The sequence below is a fragment of the Octopus sinensis genome, linkage group LG14, assembly GCF_006345805.1.
Source record: "Octopus sinensis linkage group LG14, ASM634580v1, whole genome shotgun sequence".
In the NCBI taxonomy this organism is placed as follows: domain Eukaryota; kingdom Metazoa; phylum Mollusca; class Cephalopoda; order Octopoda; family Octopodidae; genus Octopus; species Octopus sinensis.
The window spans coordinates 15771862-15782717 of record NC_043010.1 but is presented as its reverse complement, the minus strand read 5'-3'; positions in this window follow the sequence as shown (position 1 = coordinate 15782717).

The following is a 10856-nucleotide window of genomic DNA, read 5'->3' as shown; positions in this document are numbered from 1 at the left end:
GGCAAAGTTCAGGGAACTCCTACCTCTGCTGACAACAAAGGTCCTCTCGCACAGGATGAAAGGTAGAGTGTATGATGCATGTGTGCAAACTGCCATGCTGCACAGCAGTGAAACATGGGCCATGACTGCTGAGGACATGTGTAGGCTTGAAAGAAATGAAGCTAGTATAATCCGCTGGATGTGTAATGTCAGTGTGCATACAGAACAGAGTGTGAGGGCTCTGAGTGAAAATTTGGACATAAGAAGACTCAAATGTGGGTGAAAGAGAGACGACTGCACTGGTATGGTCATGTGTTATGTATGGATGAAGGCAGCTATGTGAGTAAGTGACGCACCCTAACTGTGGAAGGAACCTGTCAATGAGGTAGCCTCCAGGAAGACAAAGGATTAGGTGATGAAGCATGACCTTTGAAAGTTGGGCCTCACAGAAGCAATGACAGGAGATCGAGAACTTTGGAGATTTGCTGTGACTGAGAAGACCCAGTAACTAAAGTGAGATCACAGCCATGGGCGATGCCAGTGTTGCAAGTCCTGCCTGTTTAATAGTACCCTTGATGCATCGGGCTATATGATGTGCTTGAGAAGACCTGTTGAGTCAAGTAAAACCAATATCGTAGCTGTGATCAGTGCTGGTGGCACATAAAATGCACCACCTGAATGTAGTTGATGCCAGTGCCCCGCCACAACTGGCTCCAATGCCAGTGGCACGTAAAAAGCACCCACTACACTCCCAGAGTTGTTGGCGTTAGGAAGAGCATCCAGCTGTAGAAACTCTGCCAGATCAGACTGGAGCCTGGTGCAGCTGCTGGCTTTCCAGACCTGAATCAAACCATCCAACCCATGCCAGCATAGAAAATGGACATTAAACGATGATGATGATGATACTAGCTTCAAAGCCATACTCTTTGCAGAGGGCTAATTGGGCCTGCAGCCGAAAACTGAAGTGAGAAATAATTATATCTACCATCTCAGATTCATATAACAGAGTATCACATTTGGAGAATTTTGTATCACTGTGACATTTGGAAATTACTGTAAAGCAGCAGGATAAACAATATTCTTGGTTTTACCATTTAGTGTGAGTATGAAGAAATTGCAGCAATTTTCAACTTGAGAACAATCAACATTGACCTGAACATGGGAAAAGCTGTGCTGCCAGAGGTGAAGTCCAACAATTTTGAGTGGTTGTTCTTGACTGTTGTTAATTGACATTGCAAAATTAACTCTTACTGGAAATTGAAGTTACTTGAATTCTAAGGACATGTCTGCTGGAATCAGTGGAATTCTTGAAATATACACATTTTCTCCCTTTCCTTGCTCAGTGAAGATTGTTGCCTCCAAACGATGTGGATGCATTTGACTGACGATCAATCTTGTTCCATGGCACAGCTTTGGGGGATCCAGATTTCTCAAAAGCATGATTGGAACTCCTTTCTTCTTCAATATCAGTTTGTGAGAAAGCATTCCAGGAAGATCCAAAAATTTAAGAAACTCAGTAGTTATTAAATTAATAAGAGAAACAATTATAGAAGATATATATATATATGTATGTATATTGTGGCTTTGTGTCTGTTTGTCCCCACCCCCCACTTGATAACTGGTATAGGCGGCGAGCTGGCAGAAACGTTAGCACGCCGGGCATAATGCCTAGCAGTATTTTGTCTGCCGTTACGTTCTGAGTTCAAATTCCGCCAAGGTCGACTTTGCCTTTCATCCTTTCGTGGTCGATAAATAAAGTACCAGTTACGCACTGGGGTCGATCTAATCGACTTAATACCTTTGTCTGTCCTTGTTTGTCCCCGCTATGTTTAGCCCCTTGTAGGTAGGAAAGAAATAGGTATTGGTGTGTTTAAGTTCATGTGACCTAGCGGTTCAGTAAAAGAGGCCTATAAAAAAAGTACCAAGCATAAAAAAGAAAGAAATGGTGTCATCTTTTTCCGATTAAAATCTTTCAAGGCAGTGCCCCAGCATGGCCACAGTCGGATGACTGAAAAAGATAAAAGAACCACTAAATTCCTTTGTATAACTTTAGTCTAAGGGAGGTAACTCTTGTTTGCCTCTCTTAATAAGACGATGACCCCGAACACGTCTTACGGTAGCTTTACCTGCTTGAAATAGCAACCCAAATGCTTTTAAATCAGATCCTAATGCTGGATGTTCCAGAACCAAATGAAGGACAGATTTTTCAATCCTGGGATTATCCTGGCTAATTCCCAAAAAGTACAATATGTCTATGATGTGGAGCAAATGTAGACTGGGATACAAGGGTCCCAGATGGACAGACAGAATTTTGCTTTTACTATTATTATTATATATATATATGTGTGTACGTGTGTGTGTGTGTGTTTGTGTGTGTGTGTGTGTGTGTGTATTTATATATATATATATATATATATATATATATATCATCCGATCGTGGCCGTTGCCAGCACCGCCTCGACTGGCCTCTGTGCGGTGGCACGTAAAAAGCACCATCCGACCGTGGCCGTTTGCCAGCCCCGTCTGGCACCTGTGCCGGTGGCACGTAAAAAGCACCCACTACACTCATGGAGTGGTTGGCGTTAGGAAGGGCATCCAGCCGTAGAAACATTGCCAGATCAGACTGGGCCTGGTGCAGCCTTCTGGCTTCCCAGGCCCCAGTTGAACTGTCCAACCCATGCTAGCATGGAAAGCGGATGTTAAATGATGATGATGATATATACACACACGTATTTGTGAGCTACAAATATTGTTGTCTGTGGAGGCATATTTTTGTAGAAAAAGGAAATAGTAGTCCTTTGGCTGCTATTTCTAAAATTTTCGTTATGTGATCAAGCAACTTGTTGCAAAACCCTTATTGTTATAATTATATAAGTTTTTACCAAATATGGTCCTTTTCCATACCGAAATACTAGTAGGTGAAATTTGTTGATTTTATTAAATTATCTTTCACCCTATATCTGTAATATATATATATATATATATATATATATATATATATATAAAAGCTGTTAGTAGCAGAAGTAGCCATTGTAATGGACATTAATTAGCATATCCAACCTAATTTGGATGTGCTGTTAACAATGCCTTAGACTAACCACAGAAATCATCTTGTGTAGATGACAAATGCTAAAAAGCACAGACAATATCGCTTGATGATATTTTGTGAACACTGATGGATGGCACCGTATCATGATTCCACTGTATTTCAGATCTTGAGTAACAGACAACCAGGCACCAAATGCCAGATTGAAAATCAGTCAAACCAATATAACAGAGCACCATTTTCTTGTATCATCATCATTTAACGTCCGCTTTCCATGCTGGCATGGGTTGGACGATTTGACTGAGGTCTGGCGAACCAGACTCCAATCTGATCTGGCAGAGTTTCTACAGCTGGATGCTCTTCCTAACACCAACCACTCCGAGAGTGTAGTGGGTGCTTTTACGTGCCACCGGCATGAGGGCCAGAGAATACCCTGATGGAGGGTATTCTCTTGGTTGCACGTCGCTGAACGGTTTCCAGACGATTAATATCCTGGGCAAGATAGGGGTTTCAGACCAGTGATGCAAATTCCGGGTGAGGTCACACCATAGCTATATAAAGAGTTTCAGAGTTTTCTGGTAGGCAACGGCCACACCCAAATGGTGCTTCATATTATATCTTATTTAAACATATATATTTGTGCCACACCACAATCCTGTGGAAATGAACTCAGTTTCATTAACAAATGGTTTAGGGTTCGATTCCTGATGTGTGACACCTTGGGCAAGTGTTTTTTTCCCCCCATGTTGACCAAGATCTTCAGAGTGGATTTGGTAAATGGAACTGTTGTGCCCACTTATCTGCAGCATGTATTCAAAATCAACACATAGAGTATGTATAATAATAATGAAATTTTTGTATACAGTGCTCAGGTGCACCACAACTTGTCAAAAGTGCATATAAAGTATATGCAGTAATGTACAAATGCCTGGGAAGTGAACAGTGTATGAGTCAGATACATGCTTGCGTGTGTATGGAGGGGAGAAAATCAGGTGTAGTGTTGGTGAATCTCAGAAAGCATGAAAGTTTTGAAGGATGCAGTGCTCCGACAACTAACAACTGATGCTGGCAGTTTGTTCCAGGCTTCAGCAACTCTCAGCATGAAAAAATGTTTCCTGAAGTCATGGGAGCTGTGCTGTTTTCTGACTTTGTAAATATGTCCACGGGTGTTAGATGGGTGTAGTTTGAAAAGGAGCTCAGGTATAATTCTGTCTTTTTCTCTATAGAGTATGGATGGAGATAGTTGAAGTATCCCCACCAGTACGTTGAGTGGAATTGCTTTGTGGTTAGGAGCTAAATACCAAAAGATGGGTTTTATTCAAAATGATGGCCGATGCCAGCACCGCCTCGACTGGCTTCCGTGCCGGTGGCACATAAAATACACCAGTCAGATCATGGCCGTTGCCAGCCTCACCTGGCACCTGTGCAGGTGGCACGTAAAAAGCACCCACTACACTCACGGAGTGGTTGGCGTTAGGAAGGGCATCCAGCTGTAGAAACATTGCCAGATTAGACTGGAGCCTGGTGCAGCCTTCTGGCTTCCCAGAACCCCGGTCGAACTGTCCAACCCATGCTAGCATGGAGAACGGACGTTAAACGATGATGATGATGATGATGATGATGATTCATCATAGCCGTCAAATATTATGAATGCCTGTTGTTTTATGGTTAAATGTCAAAAACACATTTACATTTTCAGTCCTATAAGCAATGGTCGTATATCTTAGAGAATGTTGTTGTCTCACTTTAACTTTGTTTTTCTGTGGTAAGTAGCTTGCTAACCAACCACATGGTTCCGGGTTCAGTCCCACTGCGTGACATCTTGGGCAAGTGTCTTCTGCTATAGCCCCGGGCCGACCAATGCCTTGTGAGTGGATTTGGTAGACGGAAGCTGAAAGAAGCCTATCGTATATATGTATATATATATATAAATGTATGTGTGTGTTTGTCCCCTAGCATTGCTTGACAACCGATGCTGGTGTGTTTATGTCCCCGTCACTTAGCAGTTCGGCAAAAGAGACCGATAGAATAAGCACTGGGCTTACAAAGAATAAGTCCCGGGGTCGATTTGCTCAACTAAAGGCGGTGCTCCAGCATGGCCACAGTTAAATGACTGAAACAAGTAAAAGAGTAAAGAGTAAACATGCCCAGAAATGTGCTGTCTTTATATATAACTAACAGTATAGCCTGGCATTGCCCGGAATTAACTTAGGATTATTAAATGATCAAGTGCTTTATTTCAAACCAAAATAAGTGACAGAGACATCAAATTTGAATGAAATCCGTTGAAATTGGTAAATATTTGGCTGAAAATATGTCCACGGGTGTTAGACAGTTATTGTTTGTAAGATGCAGAAATTGAAGGAAAAAAAACCAACAAATATCTTACAAACTATAGAATTTTCTCAATAAAGCCAAGAGAAAAAGATGTTTTATAAACACATTCTACCAGTATACGAAGTTTAAAATTTTTTAGTTACCTAGAAATTATGTTAAAAACTGCCGTTCAAACCGAAAAAATCCATTGTTAGTACTTTATATAGTTGTAGGGTGTAATTAAATGTAAATTATAAGATAGTTAATGTTTATTTGTTAAAGTTAACAGCGGAAAAGTTACACGTGTATGTTTGTCTGTTCCTACGCGAATGCTTGGTGCCCTTAGATGTGTATGCGTGTCTGTTTGTGCGCGAATGGTCGTGTCCCTTTCGCAAGCGGAAAACGAACAAACTTAAATTTTATACTTTGATGTCTTTTTTTATATGATGCAAGGGAAGTAACTATTTAAAGATATTTTTCAGTTATCTCCCTTAATTATGCGGCTAGGAGAATATAACACTTTTGTTGCCTTTTATTCTTTTACACTTTTTCAGTTATTTGACTGCGGCCATGCTGGAGCAGCGCCTTTATTCGAGAGCAGTTCAACCACAGGACTTATTCTTTGTAGGCATAGTACTTAATCTATCGGTCACTTTTGCAGAACCGCTAAGTTACGGGGACTACATTTAATTACACCCCCAAAACTCTATAAAGTCCTCACCATATCTAGTACTACCCTTTGGACTTGATCAGGTTTATAGTTTGTTTTAGATAGTATATATGCATATGTGGGTATATACACGTGTATATGTATGAATGCATGTATTTATGCATATAAATATATATACATGTATATATGTATGTGTGTATATATATATATATATATATATATTATATATATATATATTATATATATATATATATATATATATATATATATATATATATATATATATATATATATATAATATATATATATATATATATATATATATATTAATATATATATAGATATACATATATATAGATATACATATATATGGATATATATATATAATATATATATATATATATATATATATAGATATACATACATACATATATACATACATATATAACTTTATATATATATATATATATATATATATATATAACAATGATAAATCTCAGAGTGATAGGGCACAGAAAGTGTGTCTATAGCCAGCTGGAGGAGGTGTCTTCCTGGGGCTACACCCTTAGGGGTTAGCCATATTCAAATGACAAATATACGTCACAATATATATATATATATATGTATGTATGTATGTATGTAAGCATATATGTATATATATGTATATAGGATATATGCGTGTGTGGGTAAATACACGTATATATGTATATATATATAAATATATATACGTGTGTATATCTATGTATATATATATATATATATATATATATATATATATATATACACCCCTAAACCTAACCCTAACTAACCGTAACCCTAAAATAGATTGAAATGCAATAGATTGATTCTAGGGTCATAACTATGGGTGACAATTACATATGACACCGCTAGAAAAAAACTGCCGTTCAAACCGAAAAGATCCCTCTGCTGTGCTCAAGAAGACTTACCCATAGCAAACAGAACACCAACTCAAAACCTGGTTACTGAATCTCACCATACTGTGTGCTTTAAGCATACAACTATTTTGTAACTCCATAAGTCCTGTATTATATTTTGATGAGCTTTTGCAAGAAAACAATGAAAATCAATGCTTTTTTTTTTTTGTATTTGATCAAAAAAGTTCACACATGACTAACTTTGAAATTTTTATACTTGATTGCATTTGGGTGAATTTCTAAAAACTAGAACCCTGATAGAATAATAGACATTGCCTCTGTGAGGCCCAGCAGCTTGAATAACAGACAGTCAACAACTATTGAAAAGGTTGCAAGAGGCAATGAAAATTTCAGAAGGATAAATAAGTAAATAAGTGGAAATTTTACTGGCGAGTGTGTTAAATAATAAGGCATTAAAAGAAAATGACTCTCCCCAGATACAATATGCTTCAACACACGAACTCACATAAAGAATCTTGCAAACCAAATCCAAAAACGAAATGTTTAAATGTTTTGCACAGTTACCTCCCTTTAGCTAAATTTCATAAAAATGAAAAAAATTTTTTCGGTTACTCTTTACTCTTTTACTTGTTTCAGTCATTTGACTGTGGCCATGCTGGAGCACCGCCTTCAGTCGAGCAAGTCGACTCCGGGACTTATTCTTTGTAAGCCTAGTACTTATTATATCGGTCTCTTTTACCGATCTGCTAAGTTACAGGGACGTACACACACCAGCATCGGTTGTCAAGCAATGTTGGCGGGGGGGACAAACACAGACACATAAACACACACACACACACATATATATATATATACATATATACGACGGGCTTCTTTCAGTTTCCGCCTACCAAATCCACTCAAGGCCTTGGTCAGCCCGAGGCTATAGTAGAAGACACTTGTCCAAGGTGCCACGCAGTGGGACTGAACCCGGAACCATGTGGTTCGTAAGCAAGCTACTTATCACACAGCCACTCCTACGCCTTTTCTTTTTTCTTTTCTTTTTTTTCTATATGTTTCAGTCCAATGACTGTGGCCATGCTGGAGCACCGCCATTGTGATCATCTTTCCACTCTCCACCTTTGTCGGAGCGGCTTTTGGTGAAGGATAGAGTTCGATGCTACTGCTTTCTTTTGAGTGTCTTGCTTAGATATTGGCTCATCCAGGATCTCGGCGAGCCAGAGATCAAGTTCAGGTTTGAAAACGTCTACATCCACTCCATGGAGGCTCCTCAGATGCTTCGGCAAACAGTAAAACAGCTGTGGACCCTTGAAACTCAAGCTATTGCAGTACATCGTCCTTACCCAAGATAAAGCAGTCGGCACAATGGGGACAGCACCGTGACGTCCTGTTCGTGGTCTGGTATAGCTCTTTATTCCAAAGTTTGGTACCAGTCCTTCCAATATCTTCCATATATATATCACTGCATGCCTCTCACGCCTTCATTCCAGGGAATAGAGTTGTAGCTCTGTCAATCTGTCCCAGTTGCTCAGTCGTTCCATTGATGCAATTTTCTTTGTGTAATGTTGTTGGACTGCTTCAAGCTCTGCTATTGTCCTTGTAGTATAAGGTGACCATAGCTGAGAGCAGTAGTCCAGTCAGCTGAGGATAAATGACTTCCATAGTGTCATCATAGTTTCTTGGTCCCTCGTCTAGAAGATTCTCAGAATCCAACCGGCCAGTCTTCTGGATACTGCTACCATTTTGTTGATATGCGTGTGAAATGAGGCATTGTTGCTCATTTCTATTCCAAGATCATGCACCATATTTGATTCTGGGATCGTTGCTCTGCTAGGTCCAGTGTACTGATGTCGTGATTCCTGAGCAGTGCTTAAATGGTAGAGGAGAGCCTGGAAGTTACTTGCATTAACCCTTTAGCATTTAAACTGGCCATATCCGGCCAAAAGTATTCTGCCTGTTTTATGTTCAAAATGGCCAAATCTGGTCTCTCACACCAACCCTACAATATCATTTTAAAAATTAACAGCTACCTCATCAGAATCTCAAAGCTACAAGATAATGCCTGATTAGTTCAAGGCAATGTGGATGAAAAAGCATTAATTTTGGTAGAATAATGCGCACACTAAAGGGTTAAATTGCATGTTGTTATCCTCAGCCCATGTATAGATGGCATCTAGATCTTTGTGTAAGAGCGTAGCATCAGCGGTTTCCTTGCTGACTGACTTTTGTGTCGTCGGTACAGCTGGTAAGCATGGCTGCCTCTGTCACTGATGGCAGATCCGATAGGGCTACCATGAAAAGCAGTGGCCCCAGCATAGTGCCCTGGGGCACTCCACTCACTATTGGTGTCTCTGTGGAGAGAGCTCCGCTGGCTGCTACAGTTTGGCTTATGTCCTTCAGGAAATCATGCAGCCATTCTCCGACTTTACCTGTGATGCCGAGTCCCCGTATTTTGTGGCATATCATTCCATAGTCGGCCTTGTCAAATGCCTTCACAAAGTCGAGGTATACCACATCCACCTTTGCGCAGTTCATTAATTGCTTCAGTACCCAGTCATAATGTCACAGAAGCTGTGTAAGACAGCTCCTTCCCGGGTGAAAGCCATGTTGGGTGTCAGAGAGCAGGTCGTTGTCCTCAAGGAACTCAATCAGTCTTTTCTTGACAATGCGCTCCATGACTTTACTGATGTGGGAGGTCAGGGAGACAGGTCTATAATTCCTAGCCTCTGTCCTGCTTCCTCCCTTATGGATAGGGCATATTATTCCCTCTTTTAGTTTTTTTTTGGTAGTTTCCCCATCCTGAGGGACTCCTGGAAAAGGATTTGAAGCGGTCTAGCTAGAGCTCTTTTATATTTCTTTAGGAGGATTAGGAAAACAAATATTAATCTCCCTCGCTGAAACTACTCTCTCCTTACTCTCCTCGACTATCCACATTCCAACATAGACTCCTCTCTCACCTTCTCTCCTCTCTTTTCTCTTTCTTCTTTTTTCTTTCCTCCCTTTTTTTTCTCTCTCTCTTTCTGTCTCTCTGTTCTCCCCTACTCTCTCTTTCCATCTCCTCGCTTATCCATGCCCCAACAGCATTCTCGCCTATTCCCCCTTCCTATCCCCCCCCCCAACCATTTCTCTCTGTCTCCTTTCTCCCTGTTTTTTTTTCAATCTCTCCTGCTCACTCCTCTTTCTTTTCCGTTCCTCTCCCCTACTCTCTCCCCCGCCCTCTCTCACTGCCTATCTGCTTCTTTCTCCCTCTATCTTCTCCCCCTTCTTCCCCTCCTCACCTCTCTTCTGGACATGGATCTTCGTACAGCGAGCTACGTTAATGTTAGTGACCGTTTCAAATTCCAGAGATGCTGGCAGCAGGATGAGGTCAGAGTATATATAGAAATATGTACTTATTAATATATATATATATTTCTTAGGAGTGGCTGTGTGGTAAGTAGCTTGTTTACCAACCACATGGTTCCGGGTTCAGTCCCACTGCGTGGCACCTTGGGCAAGTGTCTTCCACTATAGCCTCGGGCCGACCAAAGCCTTGTGAGTGGATTTGGTAGACAGAAACTGAAAGAAGCCCATCGTATATATGTATATATATATATATATATGTGTGTGTGTGTGTTTGTGTGTCTGTTTGTCCCCCTAGCATTGCTTGACAACTGATGCTGGTGTGTTTATGTCCCCGTTACTTAGCAGTTCGGCAAAAGAGACCGATAGAATAAGTACTGGGCTTACAAAAGAATAAGTCCCGGGGTCGAGTTGCTCGATTAAAGGCGGTGCTCCAGCATGGCCGCAGTCAAATGACTGAAACAAGTAAAAGAGTAAAAGAGTAAAGAGTATACATATATATTTCTACAGAAATTAGAGCCAGCACTTAAAGCTACAATGTTTTGTATATGAATATGTCTATGTAAACAACGTGATTGAAGATAGAAGAGTAGGCAATGGGTGTATA